A 16,904-nucleotide genomic window follows, 5' to 3' on the forward strand; every position below is an offset into this window, starting at 1 on the left:
GGGCAGGGGGGGGACACAGGGTGAACTAGTACCAAGAGTGTCACTGAACCCCCTGCAAAGAGATATGTCAAGCTTCCCTCTGGGTCTCAGCTTTTCCATTCTATTAAGTGGGGATGGCCTGCCTTCCAGGCAAGAAATGAAGGAATCAGCTACACAAGTTCACAGATTCCTATAGCTCTAGAAGCCATAATTATTCTGGGTAGCTTGACTCCTTGTACACAGTGTCATGTATGCATGGGCTGGGGAAGAGATGTTTCAAACGTGTCCTCAAGTGCTATCCAGGGACAAGGCTCAGCATCTTCTCACAGCACAGGCACTGCCGGAGATAGTTCCCCCAAATCCCAGGGACAGTACCAACTCCACAGGTTCCTTCACCCTCCTGCTAGATCCAGTAGCTCTGGTTGTCTCTTTTGCTACCAAGGTTCCACCTTGAAGCAGCCGTCAGGATTAGAGATCTAGCCTAACATAGGAGCACACACTACTCAGGCATAAAGATGGCAGAGATGTTCCCATATGTTCTGCCACTCAGAGGAGCCGGTGATACTGGGCAGGTCTGGGGGAATGATGACAGGCAGGGAGTGGTGACTTGGACATCATATACCTAGCTTCAGATATCTTTTTTTCTTACACATCTTTTTGTGATGCCCAGTCTCTTTATTTTGCAGAGGTCCTCACCCCACCTGTCTTCATGGAGGCGTTACACACCATTGAGTGTTGTAACCTTGATGTCTCTTCAGGCCAAGGCTCTGCACTGAACTGTCAGGGGAATCGGGGCAGATCTTGCTCACTTTTGTACTAGACGGATGGTTTCTGAGTCGGTTACTGATCACAAAAATCACTGGGTCCGCTCTTGAAAACACAGGTATCCAGGTGTTGTATAAGCAGTTTCCTATGGATTAAAACATTACCTTCAGGAGGGAGCCAGGGGGTAAACAAATATGTCTGAGAAATGTGGAACTTGTAAGACTCTAAAAGCTCCTCCTCAGTGTTGAGGAAGAGTAAACAACTGCCCAGGGAGAGACTCTGACCAGCCCAGCTATGAAGAGGAGATTTCTCACCCGTAGAGCTGCTGGCTTGCAGAGAGGCTTGCAAAGAGCTTTTGGGGTTCCGTGGGGTGGGCTTTTGGACACATAGCTGCTATTAAATTGTGCTTGCTCTTGTAAGTAACCCCTCACCCAGACTTCTATTATTAGCCCCAACTAAACTCATTGGTTTACTAGTAAGTTGTACTTGAGAGCAACTGATACATTGGTCTATTGCGGGTCCCTTCTCTGGAGTGAGAAGATGAGTATTTTATGTCTCCCCAGGAACAATCTCTCTCACAGAATCACACCTTGTCCCAAGGTTCTGAGTCAGAGTGCTGGGCTGTGTGTGGGAAAGTGCCTATCAGGTTTCCAACCGGTTTCTTCAGAGATGTTACAAGTTCTGGAACCCCGATAACTCTCTGGACTTCTTTGTGGTCTTATTGTTGGGTTCTAGCCCACTACCTTGAACTTGTGGTCTTTCCAATTATCTGCCCATGTCGTACACTGGCCTCTGATAACCCTCTAGTCCTGGTTCACCACCGAGCAGCTGTGTGCCTCTATCTGTCCTGTGGTTTTGTAAACCTTGAATACATCTATGAAAAAGCAAATTTGAGAAAATTTTGTTCCTGTAAGTAAACCCTCATCCATATTCTTATAAATAACCCCAATAAAACTCACTAGTTCAGCCAAGAGCACGTGGCACTAGGAGCATCTTGCCCCATTGCCTCAGTCGCAACTAAGACAGAAGACAGATTTCATTACAAGAAACTTGGCTGTCTTTCAATGATAATCATATCCATCCACTAACTCCTTCTCCAGACCATATCCATCATTGAAAGAGATCCCACAGAGCAGGGGCTCTCTCCCGGACCCCAGATTAAGCACAAACCACACCCAAACACCTGTTTTCATAGAGAGATCCTTGCTTAAATGGGAAGACAAGTTAAAGTGGTTGCTTTCTGACTCAGGCAGAAAACAGCAGCAAATGACCTTGTGGGTGTAATTTTTAAGAAGAGAAAAAGTAGAAGTCTGTTAGAATGGGCTAGGATGTGGTAGGATGTTTTTATTAGGCATGTTAATTAGGTAAGCCAGAGGGGGCTTTTGATTGCTGTGTTTTAATACTTTGATAGGTGGAACTTAATAGTCAGCCTCAGGAAGAGGAAGTGGCCAAATAAGGGAATAGACCTTGGACATCCAGCTTTAGGAATGTAATCCAGTGGTTTGCAGCAAGGCAGAGGGAATTGGAGAGAAGAACAAGGCTTCCAGACCCATGCTCATCATGCCCAAGCTGGCTGGAGTCCCTACAATCATCCCCGTCATCAGGCTCTAAATTACCAGCAAGCTGTCTGATCCTCTTCGGAAAACTATGAAGTAAGAAACCACCCGAAAGAGCAAGAGACAGAAGAGCCCCATCATGAAGAACATGGCCAGCAGCTGGCCAGAACCACTCCAGAACTTGGTCAGTCTAAAGTCTCATTCCGCTCTTGCTCATGAAGCTTCCTCAAACCCCGGTTGAAACCAGAGCCAAAGGAAGGGAAATTACTCAGTCAAAGAGACTTGCTGACCGTGGTCCCTGAACTACCCACAGAAACTAGGCATGCTGTCCTTTGCTGTCACAGACCCGGCATCTTTTTTTCCCCAGTCTTGTAGAGACTAGAGCCCTCTGCACCTCTGGTTCATGTGAGCATGCTGAGATTTCATGACCTTGTGTTTCCAGGAGACATTTTCCCTATTTATTTATAAAGATTAGTACGTTACTACTCCCTTGTCTATAGCATAAACATTATTGGAAGTCTTTCTCTGATGCACTACATGCTAATCCTCTTCTTGACTACCTCTCAGCCCCATATTTCTCTCAGCTTCAATATCCAGAAGAGCTAACTAGCTGCTCAACTATGTGACAGCAACTGTCTGTTGCTTCTTGTTGTCAAATCACTTAATTTACATGCATTTCGGGGGAAACTGAGGCCCAGAGAACTGAAATAAGCATTTGAATTTGGGCATCAAATCTCCAGTGGTCTGACTCCAGAATACATTTTCTTAACCCTTAATCTTGCCCATCCCAGCTTTCAAAGGCTCTTCCTTGCCCTTCACTCTTTTGCTCTTCTTGGACTCAAATGTCCTAGTATCAGAGTGAGCCCATTGTCAAAAAGATCATCAATCATGGAAGAATAGAAGAAAGAAGAACAAAGTTATGATCAACATGTCAGGACTTCCACTTATCCTTAATCTGGTACCTGGGGGGGGGTAGCAATAAATAATCCCACCCCGTTTCTCATGTCTTATGTGTTGTATAGCAGTTTCCTCTGATATTAAAACCTTCCATATTGAAGACTCATCAAGACATAGACACTAAAGGGAGGTGAAACAATGGGATATTCTAAAAGGTGAAATATTTCATCCGACATTAAGTTCAAGAAATAAACAACTCAAAGGCTTCAGGAAGTCCCTGAAACTGACCAGATTCACTAGGTTCCTCTCTTCCCTAGCATACATAAGCTGTAAGGACTGCTGAGTGACACTCTCAGCTTAGTTTCCTGGAAGAGGCCCAGACCAGCCAAGCAGTGTTAAAATAGCAGAGGCTAAATGAACTATTGGCAGGCTGTGCAGTGCTTTCAAGGCTTCTAGGTTTTGTGAGCTGCCACCCATGCTGGGGTGGGCTTTGGTGATTCAGCTGTCTTTGAGAAATTTTTGTTCCTGTAAGTAAACCCTCGTCCATATTCTTATAAATAACCCCAATAAAACTCACTAGTTCACTAAGCTGAACTTCAGTGGTGTCTTGTCTTTGTTCTGTTGCTGGTTCTCTATCTGTGATGAGTAAACCTTGGTTCACATCTTCATAGGAATAGTGTCACACAACACCATGTCATGCATGTAGTGGCTTATTGTGATGGTCAGCTTGACACAGCTGGAAAGAGGGAACATCAGCTGAGGGAATGTCTTCCTTTGGTTGGCCTGGGAACATGTCTGTGAAGCATTTTATGATTGATAGAGGAAGATGTGGATGATGCTGTCCTTTGGGAGGTGGGCCTGGGCTGTAGAAGAAAGGTACTTGAGCCAGCAGGGAGGAGGAGAGCAATGCTCCTCTAAGGCATTGATGCTCAGCCTTCCTGATGCTGCTACCCTTTAATACAGTTCCTCATGTTTCAATGATACCCCCACACACACCATAGAACTATTTTTGTTGCTATTTCACAACTGTAATTTTACTGTTATGAATCTCATGATTTGGTACCTTCCCCTTTCACAGAACCCTGACTTACAAATCCTATAAACATAAGTGTTTTCCAGTGGTCTTAGGCTACTCCTGTTCAACCCCCAAAGGGCTTGCAACCCACATGTTGAGAACCACCATTCTATGTTCTCTTCTTTAGTTCCTGCCTCCAGGTTCTTGCTTTGAGTTTTTGCTTTGATTTTCCTTGATCATGTACTGTAACCTGTAAGTCAATAAATCCTTTACTACCTAAGATGGTCACTGCTAGTGTTTTATCACAGCAACACAAAATCAAACCAGGGAAGACTAGCAACCTCTTTCCCAACAATCCTCTTAGGGTTGACAGTTGCTTTGAGATATCCTTGTCATCACTAAGCATATGCCTTTTTGTGCTATACATGAAGCAAGTGGGTCTAGCAGGCTTTGTTTTGACCAGATAGCTACCAGCAGGTAAGCCAAGACCATGGCTGGCTGCTTGATGGAGCAGGTCCTTCCATCTCAAGTCTTTTGCTTTGCTCCCTTAAACTGATTCCTGTCTCCATATCCCTCCTCCAGATGAGTGAAAGCACCCTGGGCTGGCTAGGCGTGTATGTTTGCTTGATTCCTGAACTGAACCTCATACGATGACTCAGGGTTCTGTGAAAGGGGAAGGTACCAAATGATTTATTTTTAAAGGATCTAAGTTCCTTCTTGTCAGAGGAAATCTGGAGGTTGCAGATATGTTTCAAGTTTTCTCACTTCTACATTGTTAAAAAGTGACATGATGTTCACAAAACAACATAAATAAGAGACAAAAGCTCTAAAGTCTTTATAAGTAAATTACAAAAGGACAAAACTCCTAATATAAAGAGACAATTCATAAGACAAAAACACGCACATGGGGAATAATAACAAAATTGAGGTGCCGAAGAGATGGCTCAGCAGTTAAGAACACTTGTTGCTCTTAATGAGGACTCAGATTCCATTCCCAGCACCCACATCAGGCAGCTCAAAATCAGCTGTGACTTCAAGTCCAGAGGATCTGATGTCTTCTTTTGACTTCTGATGTCCCCTTCTGACCTCTGTAGTGCCTGCGCATGCACACACACACACACACACACACACACACACACACACACATACACAATTATTATTCAAATTTAACATTAATAATAGTTCTACATTATAGCAGAATGTTCTAATATATATTCTACTACATGCATGTTAGCAGAGGTGATGTATATGTTTGCATGCATGTACATGTGTGGTTTTTGTGTGTGTGTGTGTGTGTGTGTAGCATCAGTACAGAACCTTTAAAGCTTAAGAAATTGAAGAATTTTTAATGACTTGAGTCAAGACTTGTGTGGTTCAATCCTATGATCCTGACTAATCAGGAGACTGGGGTAGGAAGATCACAGTTCAACTGTGTGTGTGTGTGTGTGTGTGTGTGTGTGTGTGTGTGTGTGTGTATGTGTGTGTGTGTGTGTGTGATGAAACTATAAAAAAGGATCATGAAAGGGGAGTAAGACTCTTAAGTGGAATGGGAAAAAGAAGAGGTAATAAAAACATGTATTAAGGCAGAGGGAGGATGAATCATGGGAAGGTAAGTAACCAACCAGAGGAGGGGAAAGGGGATGGGGGATAGCAGTGGGTATAAAAAGAACAAACATAAAGACACACACACACACACACACACACACACACACACACACACACACGAAGATGTCATGATGATCCTCATTACTTTGCGCATTAACACAAACTATAAAGAATGTCAAAAGAGGATTCAACAGTAGAAAGCTTGTCCACTATGTGCCAGATCCTAGGTTCAATCCCCAGCACAGGAAATAACAAAGTTTAATGACATGGGAGAGGGCAAGGGCAATGGTAAATAAAATGGCGGGGGTGATGGGCAGTGGATAACCATATTGTGAATATTTCCATGTATCCATGTATATGTGAGCACATATACACATATGACATCCATTCTGAGTGACCTGTAGAGAAGAAAGCACACACATAGACATCATCCAGATTCAGTCTCCTGTCCTTTTATTGTTTGACTGGTTGATGGCCTCATACATTTACACAATGAGTTGTAGTCGTTTTCACCCCAATTCCTCCACCCTTGCCCATCCCTCTCCCACTGGCACTTCTCAATGAGTCCCTCTGCTACCTCACTGTCTTCCTTTTGTGTATGGCCCCATGGGTTTAGAGTGAATTGCCTGAGTGTGGTGGGAGGTAACTGCGTTGCTATACCACTGAAGAAATCTATGACTACACCACTGAAAAAAAGTGCCATGCTTCCCCGCCACAAGCCAACATTTAATTGCCAATAGTTCACCTAGGAGGGGTGGGACCTCATGGGCCCCTCACTCATCCATGATGCCGTGTTGAGAGGCCCAGGTTTGTGCAGACCTAATGAGTTCTTGAGTGCACCAGCATATCTCCCTATCCTTGACTCTTACATTTTCCTTCCCCCTCTTCTGTGATGTTGCCTACACAGGGATTATGGCTGTCCTTTTTGGGGCTGAGAACTCCACTCTCACCACATTCCCTTCTTCATGTTTAAACACAGATAGTGTCCCTGTTTTCCCACTGGAAGTGTCTCCAAAGACACGACACTTGTGGCACAAAAACCAGAGTCCCAAACAAACCAAGATGAGTACTTCATGCTAAATGAAGATACATTTGATACTTTGGGTGTCCCTATACATCCCTTGTGTTTCCTACGTGAGTATGGGATCATTCACAAATTAAGTCTTGCCAGTATCTTTTGACTGGCCTTAGAAATTTGGCAAATCTTCAGAGGTCTTCAGACAAGTGATGGGAGTACAGTCCCCTTCACGATGGAAAAAATAGGAATCTGTTGACTGTGGAGGCTAGAGGGAGCACAGGGCATCTATGGACCACAATCTCTAGAACTCAGAGAAGGAACAGCTTCAGCCTTCAGTTGTATATGACTGCAGAAACCTCAGAGATTGGGGGTTGGGGGGAAGATAGGAAGTCATTCAAAATCCTTAGAGTTAAAATAGTTACTTAGGGTCGCCCCTGACTCCAGGAACACTCTCTCAGTGACAGTCATTTGTGCAGGCCATCTCTGCCATGGATCCTGAAGTTGCCCGTGTATGGAGAGGCTACCAAGCAACATTTGTCATTGCTATACACCAGCTTTTGCAGATACCTTGGGAGAGATGGATTACAACATGCATTTGCCATTTCGTAGTGTATAAAACACGCTCCCACTTATTACACTGACCTAAAGATGATATGGTTGACCTACTGTAATGTTTTTTCATCTTGAAAAATAGAAAATAAAAATGAATTTTGGCATCAAGATAGGAAACTACTTGGTTCAGCATATTGTGTTGTTTTTCTTGTCACTGTAACAAAATACCTGAAGGAAGCAACTTCAGGGGGGATTTATTTTGGCTCAGGATTCCAGTGGGTATAGTCCATCATGGCAGGGAAGGCAAGGCAGAGCAGATACTTGGCAATGGGAGTATGTGGCAAGTTCCTCCCATATCAGCTGAAGCAGGAAGCAAGAAACATTGACCAGAACCAGACACAGGTATAATCTTCAAGACCTGCCCCCCAGTGACCCACTGCTGCCCCAAAGAGCCCATGTCCCAAAGGTTCCAGACACCCTCTAAAAAGCACCACCAGCTGTGGAATGCTGTGCAAAAACAAGTCTTGACAAGAAATGCTCCACATTCAAACCTCAAAAAGTTCACACTATTAAACCAAAAGTCTACTATATTTGGTCTCATTTTTTTTTCAAAAACAGTGAAAAATACATAATGAAAATTACTTATGTATGACATGAACCTTGAGTCTCAAACAAATATTTCACAGTGTCTGATAGATACTAACCTAGAGGATAAGTTTGTTTGTTTGTTTGTTTGTTTGTTTTGTTTTGTTTTTCCTTAGACAGGATCTCATGCTATCCTGGAGCTTGCTATGTAGCTGAGGATAATCTTGAACTTCTGATCTTCCTGAATCTACTTCACAAGTGTTGGGATTACTCTCAGACCACCACACCTGGTTTATGTAGGAACAGGCATGGAATCCAGAGCCTCATACATGCTAGGCAATCATCATGTTGTATTTCCAACCCTTATAAATTTGTAATTTTCATAAATAATTAAATAAAATATCACCCTAAGTACCAATTAACACCTGTGCCCACTGAGAGCTTTATCATCATTTCCACTTTACTAAGCTAATGTGGATAACTTGATATCATAATCATTAGCATAATAGCCTGGCATTTAGATAAAAGTCAATTGCAAGATTATGGGATTGTTACAGGTTTGTTTTCTGTCTCTACAGAAAAAAAAATACAAAAATATGTTTTGTTTAGAATGCTGCAGAGGGCACCAAATGTTACTAAGCTATGTAGATGCCCCACTCTGCCTCACATTAAAATTTAACAAAATTTAAGTGAGTGGACCTTTGAATGTGAAGCATTAGCAGTCACTCAGCCCCAGAATGTGACAGGGAAGCCTACTTCTAAACACATCCAAACAATGCTCCACAGCCACTGAGCTAACATGCCAACATGGAACAGCTGGGCATGATGAGAGGTAGTTCCTGGCACTTCCAGTTCTCACTCTGTGAGTTTGGCAGGACTAGATTTTCATGTCATTGTGAAGACAAGAACTCATGGCTTACTTCAGTCAATAAAAGGCAAGCCAAGCTAACATATGCCACTATGGGCAGGGGCTAATAAGAACTGGGACAAATATTTCTATGTTTTCCACATGCTGTGGACTCGAGGGATATTTACTGATGAGGAATGCAGCCATGGACTCTAGGGATATTCACCAATGAGGAACATAGTCATGGGAGGCTGTACTATGTCAATTATACCACATCCTTCTTCCACTACAGGCAGAGAATGAACAGGACAACCAGAGATTTGAGTGCTTTATTACATGACCTGCCCTCACTCCCCATGGCACACTAAATCTTTGTTCTTTTTTTCATCTACCCTATGGTGGCTATTCTTGGTTGTCAACTTGACTACATCTAGAATTAAGTAAAACACAAATGGCTGGGCACATCTGTGAAGACTTCTTTCCTTAATTTAAAGTGGGAAGGACCACTTCTAATCTGGATCTATTAAGTGGGAAGATCCACTTCTAATATGGGCCACACTATCTGCTGGCAGCCTATTTAAGGACACGGAAGAAGGAAGCCAGCTTTCTCTCTACCTGTTTGCTCTCAGTCTCTCTAGCAAGTCCATTCCTTCATTGGCATTACAGCCTACTTCTTCAGGCCTCCAGTGTACACTGAAGACCAGCTGAGACATCAGCCTGGTGTCCTGAATAACTACTGGATTCTTGGACCTTCCACTGATAGATGTCCATTCCTGAACTAGCTGGACTGCAGCCTGTAAACTATTCTAATAAGCTCATTCTTTAAGCTCCATTCCTCTAGAGAATCCTGACTAATGCATGCTCATCAGTAAAATTTAGATAATAACGTTCATTTAGGAACATGAGGCAATTGAACAGATAAACTCCTTTTCATCCCTAGTTGGATCCATGTTTCAGACTATGTAGCCTCTGTTGACATCAAAGAAGGATGGGATGTATACCTGTCAGGCCATTCAGGAATCCAGACGCATGGGAAATACCCAACTTCTAATAACTTTCATGAGCTAGTCAGAGGATTTCCATACACACCCCACAACGTATGTAAAGACCCAGAAGCAACTAGAAAGTTATTGCCACCCAGAAAACAACTTCTCATAATAAAACAGTTCTGTGCACTTCTATTACTCAACCCTTACCCCAAACATCATCCAGGGGAGCATCCAGCTGATTTTTACAGAGTAATCAATGATGAGATGTTACCATATGTGTGCAATATGGAGTCTCAGAGGCTTCTGGGTACCCCACTGTAGTCTTCTCCCTGGTTCTTGCCATTTAATTTGAATCGCACAATAGCTCTTTTTTCTAGTATGCCTATTTGATTATCATGGTGCAGCTAGGCAAGCCATGACCAGTCATCAGAGACTTCCTTCTTCTAGGTAAGCTCAGTACTGATTAGAGCTGGTGATATAAGGACTGGGTATTCCCTAGGCCCAGTAGAATTTGTTCATGTCTCTTTTATCAAGACATGTCAAGCAAGCTTCCGTGAAATCACTTATTTTCCAGTGCAGCCCTGGATTGCTTGTACTTATCCCAGGAACTGATAGCTGTAAACTATTCCAGGAGAACAAATTAGGAGGCACAATGCCCAACTGGACATAGTGATTCATCTCTGAGTCTGGGTTTGATTTTTTTTTTTTTAATTGAATTGTCACAATAATTTTGAGGAAATTGTTTTCCTATTTTTGGCTTCAATCTATTGGTAAATGAACCTTTGAGCTAGTTCAAAGGTTTCTAATTTGGTCTGGAGTAAAAGTCACCCGGTCATATGGAGAACTTCAAAATCAGAAAATTCCAGACAACATCTCTGTATTTGGTATGACTAAATCAGCCTGTCCACTTAATACTTGGCCAGGGCATCCTCATGTTACAGGCAGGTCTGGATACCAGTGCACTGGATAGTCTATGAGCTTCTTTAGGTACCTTGTTATCATTTTCTAGCTGTTTCTTCCTCTCTAATTGGTGTTGCATGGTAGTTTTTGTTTTGGCATGGTCACACACTTGTCATGGTACAGTCGTACAGCCTACCATAAATCATTTCATCTGCCTGATTCTGTCTCTCATTTGTAAAGGTAAAGAGTTGAATATGGGCAAATGCCTCCTTCAATTCATTGTGTAACACTGTGATGATGGAGGATGGGGAAGAGGTTGAAAACCCAGGCAGAGAGCTTTATTTCCAGGAGAACCAAGTCAGAGCCTGGCTCTGCTCCTAAGTGTGCCCACTCCCAGCCCTCGCTTTCTAGATAACTGTTTCTGATCTCAGTTCAAGATCTCTTTCATTAGCCACAGGGCCACAGGCAAGCTGATGAATTTTCCTTAGAAAATTTCTCACTGGGAAGCCACTCAAAAGAAAGGAGAAGGAAGGGAAGTAACATAAACAGTCCTCTGGATGGAACTGCACCTTGGCTTGCATGGCTTAAGTTTCATTTCAACTTCTTGCATGGAATTCCTTGAACTCTGTTTAAAAATAAAGCAAGAGAGGGAAGTTGCATAACCAAAGGGACTCAAAGACTGACATAGACAGAGTCCCCAGAGAGCTAGAATCCTGGTGCCCCTGAGTCTCCATCAACATGGGGATACAACTCCCAGTCCTTAAGAGTCCCCAGACTGTCCTGCCTCTTGGTAGCGGTAGCATCCCAAGACCTCACTTCTAGGAGACATTTCATCATTATCCAACTACACTATGGTCTTGGGCTCACTCTTCTAACACATCTCTGTGTGCTTATCTTACCAGACTAGGGCTTACAGCTAATGTACTCACCATGCACTACTCACTCTTCAAAGCATGACAGCAGGTACTCAACAGTCACAGTGGGTCCCGCTTCTGTGTAAGAAGATTCAAATCTTAAATATAAAGAAGCTGTGTGTGTTCTGACATAGATAATACAGTTATCCTGTCAGGAATGGAGACATTCTAAAGGGACATTCTAGAGTGCCCTGCCCTTTGGCTATCAGACTATTTAAGCATTAGATCTCTAGAAATAGAAAATTCTCCAGGTATCTCATGCCATGGAAAGGAAAAGGTTGAGGTCCCGGGCCCAGTCAGAAAGGGTGCTTGTCTCCTGAAAAAAAAAAAAAAAAAGATTTATGACATGTCAGATTATCTGCAGATAAGACTAGAGCTGACACAGGGTGGCAGGTTGGTCCACATATTGGACTGTCTCTCTATGCATACCTCTAGCTTTCTATTTGTACTTAAACCTCATATTAAAACCAAAAAAAAAATGGGTTTGGCTAGACCTCTTTCCAATGACTGAACTGCCCAGTGAGTAAATTTCCTTTTTCTGCTCTCATTATTAACTGTGTTGTTAATTGGACTACTAAGGATGTGTGCCTGAACCTTGTTTACTAGGTGCCTGCCAAGGCCCAGGCTCTGACCCTAATTTCAATAACAATTTTAATCTGTTTCCCTAGTAAGCAAATCCTCTATCAAAGTGTAATTGATACATGGCGAAGTACAGGTATTTTAAAGGTACGATTTCGTGCATTTCACATGCATAAGCAACTACTTCACCATCACTCAGGTCAAAACGTAATTATAAACAATCCTTCTGTTAAAGCTGATGTGACCTGATCATTACTGCCTCTACTTAATTGGAGAGCTGGGAGATTAATACATCAAAAGAAACAATGTTTCAGGCTCCCTTCCATCAGTACCCACAACAGAAACCACCATTCTGACCCCTATTATCATAGGTTAACTTCACCTTTTAACAAGATAGAAGTCTTCTTCTTTGCAGCTGCCCAATGTTTTTAAGACTAATTGACTCATATTTTAGTGACAGGGCAAGCTTTTCAACAATGTAATCATCTGAGTGAGAGGTTTTACAATACCCACACATTTGATTTATTAATCCCTTAGCTGTGGAATTAAATGGAGCCATGAATGATAATGCTGTATCAGCTTTGTCGCATGTACTATTTGTAACTGTAAAAAATGAAAATCGCACAATTTATGACTATGGGAAAATGAATAAATTAATTGTAGTGTGCCCATGTACATAGAGCTTTATGGAGCATTTAAGTTCAAGATTATTGGAGCATACTTAATGGCCTGTCAGAAGTCTCAACATGTCAACTGAGAAGGCAATATGAGATCTCGGATCAGAAACTATTTAAAAATCAAGAGCTGCGGCAAGGAAATTTGGTAAAATGAACTTCATTGGTGTTGAAAAGTTTTGCTTGGTGAAAGGCATTGCTAAAAGGAAACTTTGTAGACTGGAAGAAGGCATTTGTGATGCCCAGTCTAATTTCTTTGTGTGTGTGTGTGTGTGTGTGTGTGTGTGTGTGTGTGTGTGTGTTTCTTTTTTCTGTCCTCCCTCCTCCTGCATTCCCCTCCCTTCCCCCATCCTACGCCCCCCCCCCATTCCCATCTCCTACAGGGCAAGGACTCCCCTGGGGATTCAGCTCAGCCTGGTAGATTCAGTCAAGGTAGATCCAGGCTGAGCAAAGTGTCCCAGCATAGGCCCCAGGCTCCAAAAAGCCAGCTCATGCACTAAGGATAGGTCCCAGTCCCACTGCCTGGGGGTGTCCCAAAGAGTTCAAGCTAATTGACTGTCTCACTTATCCATAGGGCCTGATCCAGTTGGGGGCTCCACAGCTATTGATTTATAGTTCATGTGTCTCCACTAGTTTGGCTATTTGTCCCTGTGCTTTTTCCAATCATACTCCCAACATCTCTCACTCATACAATCCCTCCTCTATCTCGATGATTGGACTCCTGGAGCTCCACCTGGGGCCTGGCCATGGATCTTTGCATCTGCTCCCATCAGTCATTGGATGAGAGTTCTACCATGACAGTTAGGTTGTTTGGCCATCCGATCACCAGAGTAGGTCAGTTCAGGCTTTCTCTTGACCATTGCCAGTAGATTATTGTGGAGGTATCTTTGTGGCTTTCTGGGGACCTCTCTAGCACTTTGCTTCTTCCTATTCCCATGGGGTCTTCATTTATCATGGTCTCTCTATCCTTGTTCTCCCTCTCTGTTCTTGATCCAGCTGGGATCTCCCGCTCCCCTAAGCTCTCTTTCCCCGACCCTTGCCCTTCATTACCCACCCACGTCCAGTTTGCTCATGTAGATCTCATCCATTTATCTGTCATTGGATGATCCCTGTGTCTTTCTTAGGGTCCTCTTTACTAGGTAGCCTCCCAGTCTAATTTCTAATAGAAATTTTATCTGAAGCGTACAAATAATTCTTAAGTCCAGCAGTAAGAAAAATGACCCATCACATGTTTAAAATGGCAGAAGATTTGAATAGACGTGGTATTGAGGAGCATATAGGAAAGGAAAACAACACAGGAAATGGTTTCCTGTGACTTCTAGCTTCCCTACTTGGACATGGAAAGAAGTTAGAAGGATAATTCCTATCTGACAAGAAGAAAATGCCGAGTCACCTGAAGATGGGCAGTTCTTAGATCTGCCAGAGTTCTTCAAGGCAACCAGAACAGCTGAATTCGAGAGCTGAGCTTGTCAGGAGCAGGGGTCAAAGGGACAAACTACCTGTTAGGGAGGTTAGGCTTCAGCGGGCAAATGTCTGGGTCATGGAAAATGGAACTGTATGCTACACAGGATAAGGAGGGGAGTCCCAATTCATGCATAAATTTTATTTCTAGGGGGAGCTCTACCAGGTTTACAGCATGAAAATCACACAAACATTCTCTCATACCTCTAGTAAGGGCAGTGGAAACAGCCATTTTGAAACATATTCAAAAGAAATGCTGCCATCCTTCAAAAACTAGTGCTAGAAAATTCGACATATGCTGCTGGAGGGGAAAAGTAATCATCAATATTACTCAGCTATGAATCCTATAATAATGACTGGCCTGACAATGGCACTGTTAACAAGGACAAAACCCTGAGACTAGGTGAGCCATAGGCCCTAGGGAGAACTAAGTGGACACAGAATTAAACTCACCCCTGAAGATTCATTATTGTACCCACAGATAAGTACACTAATGAACCCTCACCAGAGAAGCTTCTTTTTGTGGCAGATGATTACTAACACAAAAATTCAACAAATGGTCAATGTGCAGAGAATAAGACTGTGGTGTGCTCAGCCCTAAATGTGACATCTACATCACACCCCCTATTCCCAAGGTTCAGGGATCCTTGCAGAAGAGGGGCTGGAAAAATGGTAAGAGCCAAAGGCAGTGGATGACTACAGAGACATAAGAGGGAATTTGGACATATACACTAACATTGGCAGTGACAGCATGCACAAGATCAGGTCAGTCTGGAAGTTCTACTTCCAGCTAAAGAGCAATTAGCAACTGATGGCAGCCAGGAGAGGGAGAGTCAGCTTTCATTGGGGATGTAGCCCATGAGAGACTACTCATGCTCCAGTAGCTGACCATAAACACTCTCATGTACTGATGGAACTCAGTGGGCCCCATGGGCTCAAATAAAGGAAAAGAAAAAACATGAAGCTGAGAGGGACTCATAGTGTTGGACACAGGAGCAATTGGAAGGAAGGGCTTGGACACAGGTTTCATCGAAACACATCGTGTGCATGTATGAAATTCTCAATCAATAAAAAATATATATATATATATAAACATGCTCAGAGCTTGGTGTTTTCTACTAGTCCCAAAGGAAAGTTGCTATTCCAGAACTTAATCTATACAGGGAATGGGAAAACCCACTCAGAAGAATCATTAGGCTTCCGTGAATTAGAACGGAGCAAGTGTTGAGGGCCCAGGTTGAGAGCAGTCAGTGACTGAGACCTAATCATACCTTGCCACCACATCTACAAGGAGTCTTTCCAGAATGCCAGAGGATGACTGCTAAAAGAGAAGCAATACCTAGATATTCATATAATAAAGACTTTCTAGAGAAAATCTGTCTCACTCTTAGATAAACAAAACCCCGAAAGACTGACTTACCTCAGTTCCTGTCACCTGAGTTCGACAAAGTGTCACAAACATACCAAAAGGCAAGAAATACACAGACTTTGGGAGGGAGGAACAAGCCAGGGAACTTGATAAAGACATAGCGGAAAATCTGAAGTCATCGCACTTAGAACTTAAAATTATTATGAGCAACATTTTAAGAGCTAAAGTTGGAAAAATAAACAAGAAAATGTCAGCAGAGATAGGGAAACACTAATAAAAAAGCAAAAAGATGTTCTAAGGGTCAAAACACCCTAACAAAAAATAACAACATCATCCAGGGGCTTGACAGTGGAGTGGGCAGAGCCAAATAAAGAATAAGCAAGCATAAGGATGGGCACATAGAAGTCTCCAGAACTGAGACTGCAGAGGGGAAATAAAATGGGATATTCCAGAATTCAGAAAGACAAATGCTGAAAGTACATATGCAAAATGAGGATTTCAAAGGGAAGGAAGGAGAAAGGAAAAGGAAGACATGTGAAGCATTAGCAGTTGAGAATTTTCCAGAACTAATAACTGATGCCAACCATATGACAGGTGAAGACTTCAGTCATCCTCTTCAGTAACTCACAGATCTGGGAGGACAAGCACCAGGGCTAGATGACCTACACAATGTCACTGATCATCTGGATTTAATGTGATTCTAGCTGATGTTTACAGAAGGTTTGATTCAACAAAAACTGAAAACAAAATACACATTCTCTTCAACAAGTGTGAACATTTACAAGAGGACCTGTGTTTGGTAAATATAAAAGTATAGAAACTGTATAACACATGCTTCCCAGCCATGATAGAATTAAACTGAAGGGCAGTAAAAGAAAGAGGGAAAGTCTCCAAATACGTGGAGATTAAACTGTATGGTTCTAAATAATGCATCAACCCAGCAAAAGATCTCAAGAGAAAATTGAAAATATCTTGTACAAAGTAGAAGTAAAACACAACATAGTAAAATGTGTTAGATGGAGCAAAAGCAGTAGTGAGAAGGAAATGTGTTAATATTGAATTAAAGTAGAAAATAAGAAGGATCTAAAATGAACAACTAACGCTTCCACTTGACAAAAACAGAAAAGGAAGAGTAGATGTAAGCCCCCATGAAGCAGAGGAAAAGGAGGAACAGGAACAGGAAATCAAGAGGAAAATCA

The sequence above is a fragment of the Onychomys torridus genome, chromosome 8 (genome assembly GCF_903995425.1).
Source record: "Onychomys torridus chromosome 8, mOncTor1.1, whole genome shotgun sequence".
Lineage (NCBI taxonomy): Eukaryota > Metazoa > Chordata > Mammalia > Rodentia > Cricetidae > Onychomys > Onychomys torridus.